This window comes from Saimiri boliviensis, chromosome 12 (assembly GCF_048565385.1).
Source record: "Saimiri boliviensis isolate mSaiBol1 chromosome 12, mSaiBol1.pri, whole genome shotgun sequence".
NCBI lineage: Eukaryota > Metazoa > Chordata > Mammalia > Primates > Cebidae > Saimiri > Saimiri boliviensis.
Window position 1 is genome coordinate 65747376 of NC_133460.1, and position 15095 is coordinate 65762470.

Sequence of the window (15095 nt, forward strand, 5' to 3'; positions counted from 1 at the left end):
TGAAGACTTAGAACCAACACAAATGCCCATCAATGATAGACTGGACAGGGAAAATGTGGTACATATACACCATGGAATACTATGCAGCCATAAAAACAATGATTTTGTGTCCTTTGTAGGGACATGGATGAACATGGAAGCCATCACTTTCAGCAAACTGACACAGTAACAGAGAATCAAGCACCACGTGTTCTCACTCATAGGTGGATGTTGAAGAATGAGAACACATAGACACAGGGATGGGAGCATCACACACTGAGGTCTGTGGCAGGGGGACTAGGGGAGGGACAGTGGGGACTAGGGAGTTGGGGAAGGATAACATGGGGAGGAATGCCAGATATAGGTGATGGGGATGGAGGCAGCAAACCACATTGCCGTGTATGTACCTATGCAACAATCCTGCATGTTCTTTACATGTACTCCGAACCTAAAATGTAATAATATATATATATATATATATATATATATATATATATATGAGAAAAGAAAAAGTCAAACATAAAATAAATAAAATTTAAAATATCAATAAAAATAACAACTGCAATAAAAATATAACACATCTCATAAATAAGGGATAAAACATGTAATCAATATGCAAAAGTCTATGAAAATATAATGAAAGTCTTACTTACCAAAACTGAAAACATGTAATACATAGAAATAATAGAAACAAAATAAATATAGAATTTCTATGATGAAAACTATACAGTTTTGCCAGATTTTAAATGAAATTTACCCTGTGTAAATTAAATCCATCACATTAAATTAAATTAATGTCCTTAAAGTAGATTTCATGGTTGGAAGCTAATATGTAAGTGAATTTTCTAAATGTTATAAAATAAATGTGGCTGACTTTTATCATAAAAGAATAGTAAAAAAAATTTAAAAGAATAAGGCAAAATGTGTTGATAGGAAATTAGCAAACTCTGTTAGGCATTTATGACCTTGTTACATCTTCACATGTTTTGAACCTCTTAAATTTATTACTGTACATTTTTTTGTTCAGCATATTGATTGGAATCTAACAAATCCTCTTAAATTTATGCAAAATGTATAATCAAATTAAATATTTCACTTGAAAGATCAAATTTTAATTCTTTAATGTAGTAACATTCAATCTATCCTTACTATTGTGTTAATTTTTAACATGTCATCCCATAACGTTTGTTTTGGAAGTAAAATAAAATGGGATTAATTTAGACCATTGGTTCTCAAAGAATGATCTTCAGATTAACATCAATGGCATCATGTGAGAACTTGTTAAGCAAATTATTTTAGCCGCACCCCAGACCTACTGAATCAGAAACTCTGAGGGTGAATACCAGTAACTTCGGTTTATTAAACCTTACATGTGATCGAAAGGTTATCTAAAGTTTGAAAACCATCAGAGCACACCATCACCAGTTTAGCTCAAATTTTATAAACAAACAACTCAAATTATCTTGCACAGTAGAAGAGAATTTTGTTATATTTGTTTTAAAAGTTAATATATTTGTAATCAATTAATGGAGAAATTGACCTTCTCTACGTAAAATGTTTGCATGTTTATTATTCTTCTGTGATAAATATAAAATGATTCCTGACAGTCAATGTTAACTTTAATAGGGCTCTGTTTTACATAAAGGCAAATGAGAAAACTTTTTGGGATAATGAATATGTTCATTATTTTTATGGTGGTGGTTGTTTCAAGACTACATCTACATTTCACAAAACTTACCAAAATGTACACTTTAAACAACTAAATATAAACTCAGTAAAGCAGTTTTGTAAAGTTAGGCGTGGAGAAAGAACTATTGAACCACACAGCAGCACAGAGAACTCTAAAAAAATATTGTTTATATATTTTAAAAATAATGTTTCAGTTATTATGATTGATCACCCAATTACAGCACCCTTGTGTGCATTAGTATTTTTTATTGCATTGTTCTAAGAGAAGGGGAAGGGATATTATTGTACAATGTTTTTAGTAGTTTAAGTAGAGAAAAATGATGGAAATGACATAGGTTTCCATTTCCCCAGGCAAATGGAAACCTATGCTGTAGCTTTGGTTCCACATTTACTATGCAGGCATGCTTGGCTTGGCTTTCTTCCTCTGTCCCTATCAACTTCAACAGTTTATTGGCTATAAAGATACCAATAAAAGAGTCAGGGAAGACAATTTTAACCTTGATTCTAATAATAATTGGATTATGTATCAGTTAAAGACAGAATCCAATAATGATACAATAAGGAATAAATCTTCAAAGAAAATTTTTTTACAGGTTTATTAAGTGAAACACCATTAAAATTTATATTGAAGATGGCTATAGCCAGGTTTTCTATGACGTCTGCTTGTAGGCAACTAGAAAATCTTTAGATAATTGCATGCTATTTTGCCTAATGTTCCTACGGCCATAAACTTATTTATATTAGTATTATTCAAGAAAAATTATAGAATGAAACTAACCATAAAACTATCCCTAGGCAACTGTCCTGTCACAATGTTTCCGTTGTGACACATAGAAGCAATGATTTTGACAAAAAGCATTGTCGGTGTTATTAAATTAAATTAATGTCCTTCAAGTGGATTTTATCGATGGAAGCTAATTTGTAAGTGAACTTTGGTTTTATATATATGGAGGAGCCCTAAGCTTATGAAAATCTGATTTACATGAACAAATTAAATCTAAGAAAAGGTGCTAGCCACATACTAGCCTATCGTATTAATAATCAAATGACAGTACCAAAACCTAGAGAAGATGTTAACCGTGAGTGAATTTTGTATTTGTTTGATAATAAATTTTAATTCAAGTAGCAATTTTTTACATCCAAGTACAAAAATGAATCAGATATTTTAAAGTATTTAAGTAGCAATATTATATAAATAAAAATATTAGCATCTTAGTAGTTTCAGAATATCAAGTTAATAGGAATCTAGTATATAAAAAGCAGCTTTTTAATAAGTGCAACTTTCCTCAATATATTTTTTTGTATAGTTAACGTATGTATTATAGCAAGCTTTATGACATAAAAGTTTTTGTATCATATAAGTTTGAATATCATAAAAGTTTTATATTATAAAAGAAGTTTTATCATACAATTTATATGCAACAAAATGTATCAATTTTTAGTGTACAGCTCAATGAGTTTTGAAAAATATATACACTCTGGTAACCATCAACAAACAAAAATATAAAAATTATTTATTACTTCAAAATGTTTCCTTTTACCTCTTCCTGGTCAGTTCTACCCCCTCATTATCACAGAGATTCTTCCTAAAATATACAATATCTTAATTTGAACATTCTAGCAAAGCACAGTGTTAGCCAGCATCAAATTAAAGCTGTCTCTTAGCATCATCATTTATACGAGAGCAGTAAGAGATTTTGAGCTAAATGTTAAGTCTCTAGAATGGTATTTCTTTTCAATCATTGTTTTAATATAGTTCCCACATTTATTAATAAGAATTTGCACTTATTATTTTGAGTGACGTTAAAAAATGAAGGTAAATTACAAGAGGTAAAGACATGAAATTATATTATGTATATGTGCATTATAATTAAATTATAATGAACTTTAAACAAATCTCCAGGGATTCCTGTTTCTAGAAACATGAGCAATCTATGTAGTATGTTTCTGAGTCTGTTTTGGGCTCTTGCACGATAGACTAAATGCAAAGATTTCAGCAACTTTTCAGATTATAGTTGTATTTAATATAAAAACTCCAAGATAGGGACTAAAGAAAGAGATAATTTAAATCTATGCAAAAGTGTTTTCTAATCTCAGAGTAAAATAAAATTTCTGAATCTTTGCATTTGATACTCTACATTGCATAAGTTCTAAATAATTCTGGAATTATAATTTTTCTCAATTAATTCATAAGAATGATAGCATACATAAAAACTGGCCCTAATTATTGCTCATTAATTCTTTTCTCATCTCCACCTTCAATAGTATGCACATTACTGACAATATATGGTTAAGGTAAATATTGGGAAATCAGAGTATGTTGGAGGTAGGCAGAGTAGGTAACCATTACAATAAGGTGGTTTGAAGGTTATTTGCAGTCCATGTTTACCAAGATGCCTTCTCTCAGAAATGTTATAATCTGAATTTGTCACTATATTAACTTAATATTTTAAAGAGTTATAAATGTAAGCTAAATATCTTATTAGGAAAAGGCACTATTAATACATTTGGGTATAGGGTGGAAATATATTAAAGGAATTTCAAATCTGTTTACCAGACCTTCACTGAGACTCAAGTATGGTGATTTGGTGGTGACTATGAGGTAAAAGAGAATTTCACAAAGACAGGAGTTGGTTGGAAAACCTCTCAGGTATAACTCTCTACTTAGCAGGTGTTAATAGGTGTTACTTAGCCCTTGGGTGCCTCAGAGTTCTCTATATATGTGAAACATAGTAAAAACTACCTTGCAGAACTGCTGAGGCAATAACACATCGGGGAAGTGTAAAACACCTACTCTAGTCTCTGAAACTTAGTAAATGTTCACATCTTTCTTCCAGAACATTCTATAGATGACTGATTAAGGGAAGAATTGGTCTAGTTTGTTGCATTTAAAATATTTATCTATATTCTGAATTTGTTTTTATCACCACAATAGGGTGCTTATCCCTTAGGGACTTCCAAATAGTAGGAAGAATTTTGCAGTTCCTTGGTGAAAAATTCACTTAAATGTATCCCAGATGATTATCTAGCTCTGTCAGTCTGAGCAAAGCCCTTCATTTACATGCTTTCTTATACATCTGTTTATTAAAATAATTATCTGAGCTATTCTCTTTTTAACCAAGAGGATGCTAGTGTCAAAATTGTTGATGTGAAAAAATAATTCCCTGTAAAAGTATACCTGGTGCATTACTATTTTTACTTGCTAGAAATTGATCTCCAAAGATGAAGGCTGAACAGTTTACTGATACAGCCATTTCCTAGGGATAATTACTGGCTCTTGCCTTAGTGTTTAATGTGTTAAGAATATTGTTTTCTCAGGAAATTCATGTTAATCATACTTGAAACATCATATTGTGTTTAAAAAGTAAAAGGGCTACTATAAGAGTCTCTGAAATTTATATTATCTTCATAAATTTATGTTTATAATTTGCTTTAATAAAATTATCTCATGTAATTATTAATTGGAAAGTGCTAATATCAACATAGAAAACAGATAACATTTTAGAAGTGACTGCTCAATCTGTTTTTTATTTCTTCTAAGAACACCAATATTCACACTGGAAAACAAGTAAACTGTGACATAAAATTTCACAACAACATGACCCTCCCTGAGCTATTTTAGTTAGTGATTGGATCCAATTCATGTAAAAACATTTAGCTTAGAACTTCATTATAAACACTAGTCATTTTGAAACTTGTAAAAACAAGACGGCATTTTATTACAAGGTGATATGCTGTGCTATTGAGGAAAGGGAAGTTTCTAGTTTAAACCCCTGGTATCTGTCTTGGCCGTTGGCTCTGTTGAAAGCTGGTGATCTGCAGTGGTCCAGTAAGGAGAGGTCAAGCCAGCATTCTCAAGAATTTAGAACTGATTTCTATAGGAGCAAGTTTAACTGTAATTCCTCTCTACTGAGGTTTGCTTACCAAGTAAACATTTGTTCTTCCAGGTTCCTCCAAAAAATCTTTTAACTTTTACTTGTATTCAAGCTGGTTCATTCTATTTCTCTGCTTTTTCTCCATGTCTTGTGCTTTCTGTTCTTGATTGTAAATTTGCATGCTAAAACTAATCTTTATCAATCTTTTGAAAAAAGGACTGCACTTGGGATCATGATGTCTTTTGCCGCCCAAGCAGGATCCTAAACTGACCCTAACAAAGTATGTTTTTTTTTTTTTTTCTGTTTGTTTGTTTGTTTGTTTTTTAAGAGACAGAGTCTTGCTTTGTAGCCCAGGCTGGTCTTGAACTCCTGCACTCAAGCAATCCTCCTGCTTGGGCCTCCCAAAGTGTTGGGATTACAGTCATGAGGCACCACACCTGGCCCAAGTCTTATTGATATTAATGCAATGATCTCAGGTATCTGTGAAGTTAATATGAAAGGGCTCAAATGTCTGCATTTCTACATGCCTTCTGAAATTGGTAATGACATGATTGGATGTTAATATACAGATTTAGCTACTAAGGGCAGGGCTGACATGCTTAATTGCATGACGCAGGAATCATCAATGTGATATAATTTTTTTCTCATCTTGTAAATCATAAAGAAATGATCTACAAGAAAAATACAAACAAGCCCATTCAAAAATGGGTGAAGGATATGAACAGACACTTTACAAAAGAAGACATACAGGAGGCCAACAAACATATGAAAAAATGCTCATCATCACTGGTCATTAGAGAAATGCAAATCAAAACCACATCGAGATACCATCTCATACCAGTTAGAATGGTGATCATTAAAAAATCTGGAGACAACAGATGCTGGAGAGGATGTGGAGAAATAGGAACACTTTTACACTGTTAGTGGGAGTGTAAATTAATTCAACCATTGTGGAAGACAGTGTGACGATTCCTCAATAACCTAAAAATAGAAATCCCATTTGACCCAGCAATCCCATTACTGGGTATATATCCAAAGGATTATAAATCATTCTACTATAAGGACACATGCACACGAATGTTCATTGCAGCACTGTTTACAATAGCAAAGACCTGGAACCAACCCAAATGCCCATCAATGATAGACTGGATAGGGAAAATGTGGTACATATACACCATGGAATATTACACAGCCATCAAAAATGATGAGTTCGTGTCCTTTGTAGGGACATGGATGAACCTGGAAGCCATCATTCTCAGCAAACTGACACAAGAGCAGAAAATCAAACACCACATGTTCTCACTCATAGGTGGGTGTTGAACAACGAGAACACATGGACACAGGGAGGGAAGCACTACACACTGCGGTCCGTTGGGGGGGAATGGCAGAGGGACGGGGGGTGGGGAGGTGGGAAGAGATAGCATGGGGAGAAATGACAGATACAGGTGAGGGGAAGGAAAGCAGCAAACCACACTGCCATGTGTGTACTTATGCAACAATCTTGCATGTTCTTCACATGTACCCCAAAACCTAAAATGCAATTAAAAAAAAAGAAGTGTCTTTTTCCTCTTAACTTTGTAAGACAAAAACACATACCCCTAACCAAATGCAGCAAGCACAGGAAGCACTGTTGGGAAAAGTCACCCTCTGAGTTGGCAAGTGTATAACAGGAAGCATATCACACAGCATACGATGGTGTGGGTGGAGCCTCCATGAATTTTCTTGAGGAAAGCCATGGCAAAAGAAGTGAGTCTATAGTTTTGCCCCATTATGAAATCAAAACTATGGCATTTTGAATCCGGAATTAGGACTATACTCTATCAATATTCTATTGAGGAGTGTGGCAGACAGTGTGTGACCCTCAGGTCTTCTGTCAGGAAAGTACTTGCTGCCGACATTCAAAGACTGTTGGTTAGCTGATAGCCTTTATCTATGAGGTCTTTGAGTGTCAGTCTCCACCTATGGTTTCCCAGGGGTGACCCAACCAGTGACCAAGCAAGGAAATACTTTGCTAATAAGGAGTCTTTGCTCTGGGGTTTCCTATCGGGCTGGCAAAGCACTCATGAGGTCTGAACTACAGTTTGAGCACAGCCTCAGCCCAATGCTGCTTCCTTTCTCTTGATCTTTACAAGTGTTATTTGCTAAGAAACCATTTGCATTTATCTTCCATCTCCACACCTGCTTCCCAGCTATTCCAACTATTTAAAGGATAAGGAAAAAACGATTTATGTTTTACTTCTTCTTGAAACCATGGAATAATAAATTCTCCAAGTGCCTTAAGACAAAAGCAGTCCATTCTTGTAGCACAGAAATTGTATATGAAAGGATCTAAGGTGGTCCTTGACAATTTCCTCTCTGTTATATATGTGCCCACCAGAGTCTAGATGATATTTGACTCTGCTAGATCCTTGTAAAGTATTCCAGAATTAGATAGGCAAGAGGGAAACCACATGTTTGAACCTATCTTTTTCAAGAATAATTATCTCCAATAACTGTTGTTCAAGGATTAATGTTGTGTTAGTCTGTAATTTATCCTGGTTGGTTTAACATTCTGTCATTCTCAAGAACTTTTTTTTGGTGTGATTTTTGTAGTATCTTGGATTAATTATTCCTCCAGATAATTTGGTCCATATTACATCTATTTTACCCTGTTTCTGTCTTTAATCACGATATTTACGTCAGTTTTCATATTTATGTTTACATCTAAATTTTTTGCTAGGTTTTACTTATTGTTGCTGTTACTAATTATTATATTTTACAATTATTGTTATGAGTCTGATTAATAAATGGTCAGCCTAGATTGAGAGAAATAAATGAACACACAAATGTCCATATACATGAACTTCCAATTTGCAATGTAATTTAAATTCTAGGATGGACTTTAAATCTTTATAATTTAAAACTTTATCAATATTTGACAGGTTGGAGAGTAATGCAATTTGTTTCTAAGGCTTAGAAAAATATTCACAGCCAAAGAATTTAATAAACCCAGTACAACATAATTGCTACCACAAATGAGATGTTAAATCGTAATTTAATCAATTATAAAGAAAGTAATGGTCGGATGTATTGTATTTTATAATCACAATTTAATTTAATTTTGGAGCATAAGTAAAATTAAGAAAAATTAAATGGTTACAATGTACAATGCTCCTAATAAATGCTTTTATTAGATCATGAATTTCATTACCTCTTTGGTTAAATAATTAGATCATAAAGGTTACATATTAAATTCCACATTAAGATTCTACCAAATGCACCAGATTCCACTTCTCTGGTACACAAAGGAAAAGTGTCTTGACTGATAGAAAATGTATTGTAAAGGTTAAAATTATTTAGCCAGTTTCATTATTTTACTGGAGATTTGAAATTGTTCATTTAAGTAGACATTGGCCATAACCAAAGACTAAAAATCACACAGGAATAAAATAATGTAATGCTTATTTTAACACTTTTCCCATCAAGCACTAATATGTCACTTGCTGCATGTTACCTTATATTATCATTTGTATCTTAATATACAATTCTATCTGGAAAATTGTAGCAGTGCTCCATTAAGGTAAAGCATATACCACGCATCAGGGCTTAGTAATGTTCCCTGCTCTTAATAGAAAAAAAAATTGGAATTTGTGAAGGTTACGGTTATTTTGATTATTTTTCTTAGGAAAAAAAGGTATTAATAAATTTAAGGTGAAGGCACTTGAACCTGTTGTGGCTTGCAGGAACCACAGAAAAATCAATTCTGTCCTAAATAGCACTCTATGAATTGTAGCCAATTTAAGAAACTGAAATTTTATTCATGATGGTTTCCATTACAATTTTTAAGTTACAGCATTTGTTCTTTCAATTCTTCAGATACTCTTTGAGTATCTATTATATACTGATTATTGTGTCTTTGAGTATCTATTATATACTGATTATTGTGTCAGGTTCAGATGATTAAAAATACAGATCATCTATGTTTTGTGCCTCAATTTGCTGACAACCAGTTCATAAATGAGAATAGTATGATGCAATAAACGCTATAATTGATGTGTGGTACAGAAACCGAAGAGCCAGTGTGGGAGAGATGCATTGTAGTTGTCAGTATGGCAATAAAACCACCAGGAGGGCAGACTTTTAGAGGTTCTAAAAAATAACCAGTTCAGATTGGTGAAAGAGTATGTTTTAAGAGGTAATCTAATAATAACATGGGAAATAAAAAAGGTACCAATATGTAGAAAAAATATTTCTACATATTGAGATAAGTTTTACAGCTAGGTCACAAAATTTGGGGATTGAATTATAATTGGGTACATTGAAAACTAGCACAGGTTGCCTGTTCACTCTGATAACAGGTTTTGTTGCTGTTGTTGTTGTTGTTTGCAGTACAGAAGCTCTTTGATTTAATTAAATTCTATTTGTCAATTTTTTTGGCTTTCGTTGCCATTGCTTTTGGTGTTTAATCATGAAGTCTTTGCCCATGCATATGTCCTGAATGGTATTGCCTAGGTTTTCTTCTAGGATTTTTATGGTTTTAGGTCTTACAGTTAAATCTTTAATCCATTCCTGATGATAAGCAGCTCTCTGATCTTGAGCAATTCCCCTTAATCTTGCTGGGCCTAAATTGGATCCTTATTCAATAAAACTATTGGATGAAATTACATCTAATGTCTCTTTTAACATTTCATAATTCTATAATGCAGATAACAATTAAATAAACATAATTAAATTTTAAAATTGAAGTAACATAGTATAAGCAAAAATAGTAACAACTTGTTTGTGTTTCCTTTCTTTTTTTTCGTTTTTTAATTACAATTTAAGTTCTGGGGTACATGTGCAGAACGTGCAGGTTTCTGACATAGTTATACATGTGCCATGATAGTGTGCTGCATCCATCGGCCTGTCATTTACCTTAGGGATTTCTCCTAATGCTATCCTTTTCCTATTCCCCCTGCCCCTGCTATCCCTCCCCTAATCCCCTATAATGATAATGTTGTACAGCAGATCTTTAGACTGTATTGGTCTTGCCTAGCTGAACCTTTATGCCTATTGATTAGCAACTCCCTCATTCCCCTACCCCTAGCCCACAATTCTATTCCCTGATTCTATGAGTTTCACTATTTTTGATACCACAATAAATGATTAAGTGTATAACTTTAAAAAAAAAAAGGCTTTTGTTTGTAGTTCATCAAGCTCTAATGATCCTACATCAAACGCAAAAGTTTTGTGTGGCTCAACCAATCTTAATCTGATGCAGAAAATAGCATAGTTAATAAAGAAAGAAAGAAAATTTCTTATTCATGTAATTGATATGGACATTCTCTTCCCATTATTAAGATGGAAACATCTCAGAACCATTGAACAAATGAAAATCAAAATAAAAAACATCTGCTCTTGGAAACAGCAACGTTTTTCATGCGTCTTGAAACAGTTGTTGCCTAGCACTTGAGAAAAGGCTTTGAAAATGTTACTTCTATTAGCACTCAAACAGAAAATCAACTTTTATAAGGAAGGCAGGGAGTATCTTGAGGGAAAATTTACCCGATATTCATGGAGCATTGCATAAACATAGCAAATGCGACAGGAAATAATTTGCAGTAAAACTACAGAAAAGAATACCTTTGCTGCTTTACCAGATATTGAAAACTACATCTCATGTCTTTGGTCCCTATAGCCAATTGGATGGGCTGCTCTAGAAATGGTAACTATAAGAACTACGTTTCTAGATTGCTATCATGTGGCGAGCTCATTAAAAAAATGATGAGAAGTCAGATGAACAAAATCACATATATTGAGTCACATATTAGTAATGAAGACATTAAGATATTAATAAAAATGAATGATTTAAAATCTTTTGCATTTTTTTCTGAATTAGACATTGGCTGAAGCCTTTCTATTAGAAGGAATCTGTGACTTTTACCATTTATCTCATGTTTTCTCCTATGTTATAAAATGCACTTGCCCAATTGTACCACATTGGTGGCTAGATTTGAATTCAGCTGTTCCTACTTTGAAACTCCACAGCTCTACTACTGATATGTTGCCCCTCTTCCTCCTTCTTTCAATTCGCTTCTCTAATCCTCCTGCCATTCTCCATACCACGCCTGCAGGCTTTCTCTACCTCACATGTGAAAATGTGCCCATTATGTATATCATTTCTGCAGGAGACTACCAGAGGATTGTTTTTTCATTTAATACACTAAATTACCTAAGTCAAAACATTTCTCTATAGGAGAACATCTCATTGAAGAGGAAGTTTTGGATTCTAGCTATAGGGTGTAGGACAGGTTTGAAGGCTATAAATGTGAGTACAAAAGGTGTTGCTGATGGTGGTGGTGGCCCCTCTGGAGTAGCCACTGCAGAGATACCAGCTGTAGCAGGGGAGGAGCAGCCAGGGCTGCATGCTCCATGGAGCCGATGGGAGCCAGGAACAGGTGAGAGCCCACCCACTATGGAGTTGGCAGAGTAAAAGCCCATGCTCTTGGGCACAGTTAGAGTCACCTAGCAGAGGCTCCAGATCCTGGCATCCCTGCACTCTTAGGGACCCAGGAAGTCTCCTGCTCCTACAAGCTTGAAAGTGCCTAGTTTCACTTTCTGGCCTCTCTCTGCTCGCAGCAACCACTCCAAGATAGAGCAAAGTTGTGGTTGAACCCAGGTGCTGTCACTACCCACTGAGTATGCGTGCACTCAGGGCAGCACTGGCACACCAGCCCTCTGCCACCTCAGCCCCCTCCAGACTTTGGACACCAACAAGTGTGAGAGAGGGGCCAGGGGTACTGCAGGTGAATCAGTGGGAGCCTGCAGGCACCCCTCAGTGCAGACAATCTGGGCACTGTGGATGGCATGTTAATGGCGTAGGATGCCGACAGACTCCTAGGTGAGAAGGGATAGGTCCTCTATAAAACCCCACCTTCAAGCTGGGGATGGCCTGAACCGTGGGGGCTGGGTTGCCAGTTCTGGGTGAAGCCACAGTCTGGAGTGAGAACGTCATTGACGACCATTTGGCCAATCAGATAGTGCTTTTCCCGGCCTCCCATGGCTGTCTATGGACCAATCAGCACACACGTCCTCCATTCTTAGCACATTAAAAACCCCAGATTCAGCCAGACTCAGACAAGCCTGAGGATGACCTGCCTGCAGAAAGGAACTACCCACTATAGATTTCTCCACTGAGAGCTGGACACTCATCAGAGTGGAGCTGTACACTCGTTGGGATGAGGTACCTTGAGAAAGGAGCCATGCACTATAGGTCTCCTCTCTGCTGAGAGTTGGACACTCATCGGGAAGGCCTGCCTGCAGAAAGGAGCTACCCACTTTGAGTCTCTTGAGAGCTGACTGTCCCTCAGTGAAGCTTCTTTCCACCTTGCTCACCCTCCAGTTGTCAGAGTACCTCATTTTTCCTGGATGTGGGACAAGAACTTGGGACCTACAGAATGGTAGAACTGAAAGAGTTATAAAACAAACAGGGCTGCAATACACCCACACTTGTCCTCATCATGTTGTGGGCAATAGAAGGAAAGAAGAGCTGTAGCCCTTCAGAGACCACAGACCTCAGGGCTCCTGAAACCAGGGCTGTGACCCTCTATTTGGGGCTCTGGGGTTCCTGGTATCTCCAAGCTTCTGATCACCACCACATTCCCCTCGTCCAGATCTGAGAGCCTGCAGTGAAGCTGCTTGCAGGACATTGAATCCAGCTACAGCCTTGCACAGAGCCAGCACCTGAACTGGCATCTGTGCTAGTGTCTGGAGCTGCTTGCCCTGCTGAAGTAGCTGGTGTGCCTGGCTGGGTGCAGTGGCTGGACCCCATGCTTGCTTGCTCACACACCCCCATTCTGTGCCTGGTTCACCCTTGGTAGGTGTGGGATTCAGGCTGGTAGCACAAGCTGAGTGCAGCCTGCCAAGCCAAGTAGGCAGAACAAGCCCAGATAATCTGAGCAAAACTCGGGCAAAGGCGCCACCAGCCACAGAGGTTTCTGGCTGGAAAAGTGACACCCTACGCATCCTATGACACTACTTCATTTTCTTGTGCTAAGGTCATCTCTATCTCCAGTTTAAAAGAAGATCCACAAATGGAGAAAGTAAAACACGCACACACACACACACACACACACACACACACACACACACACACAGCCAATTACTCCCCAACCCCATTAAGGGGAAGTTCACCTGTATAATTCACGATACATACAGCTGTTAAGGCACTGGATACTCATATAAATTCAACAATGAAAATCCTGCTAGTAAAAATTCTTTGACTTGATCAAGTGATTATACCATTTTAAAAACAGTATCTTCAAGAGATTATAAAATATGGGTATATATCTGAGGAAAATATTTAATAAATTAGTTATTGAGTTCATTGTCCAAATTCCTTCCTTTCATCTTTTAAGTTTAAAGGTTATGTATGTAGGTTTGTTCCATTGGTAAATTGTGTGTCACTAAGGTTTGGTGTGATCCTGAATGATCCTGTCACTCAGGTAGTGAGTATAGCACCCAATAGTTAGTTTTTCAACCCATACCTCCCTTCTACCCTCCCCCCTCTAGTAGTCCTCAGTGTCTCTTGCTCCCATCTTTATGTCCACGTGTACTCAATGTTCAGTTCCCACTTAGAAGTGACATTGTGGTATTTGGTTTTCTATTCCTGTGTTAATTCACTCAGGATAATGGCCTTCAGCTGCATCCATGTCACTGTGAAGAATATGATTTCTTTCTTTTTATGGCTTAATAGTATTCCATAGTGTATATGTACCACATTTTGTTTACTCAGTTCACTGTGAATGGGCATCTAAGTGGAGTCTATGTCTTTGTTATTGTTAATATTGCTGCAATAAACATACAAATATATGCATCTTTTTTCTAAAACCACTTATTTTCCTTTGGGTACGTACCCAGTAATAGGATTGCTAAGTCAAATTGTACTTCTGTTTTATGTTCTTTGAGAAATCTCCAAACTGCTTTCCACAGTGGCTGAGCCAATTTACATCTCCACCAACAATGTCCCAAGTATTCCCTTTTCTCTGCAGCCTCACCAATATCTGTTATTTTCTTCCATTTTAATAATAGCTGTTCTGACTAGTGCGAGATACTATCTCACTGTAGTTTTGATCTGCGTTTCTCTAATAATTAGTGATATTTAGCATTTTTTCATTTATTGGTTGATTGCATGTATGTCTGCTTTTGATTAAGTGTCTATTCATGCCCTTTACCTGTTTTTAAATGGGGTAATTTGTTTTGTGATTGAACTGCTTAGGTTTCTTATACATTCTGGATATTAGACCTTTGTTGGATGCATAGTTTGTGAATATTTCCTCCCTTCTGCAGTTTGTCTGTTTACTCTATTGATAGTTTCTTTTGCTGTGCAGAGCTCTTTAATTTACTTAGGTCACTCTTGTCAGTTTTTGTTACAGTTGCTTTTGGGGATTTAGTCATACATTCTTTTCCAATGCTGACATCTAGGATAGTATTTCCTAGGTTTTCTTCTATAGTTTTTTTAATAGAAGTTTTTTTATAGATTAAGGTCTCATATTTAAGTCTTTAATCCATCTTGAGTTAATTTGTGTATATGGT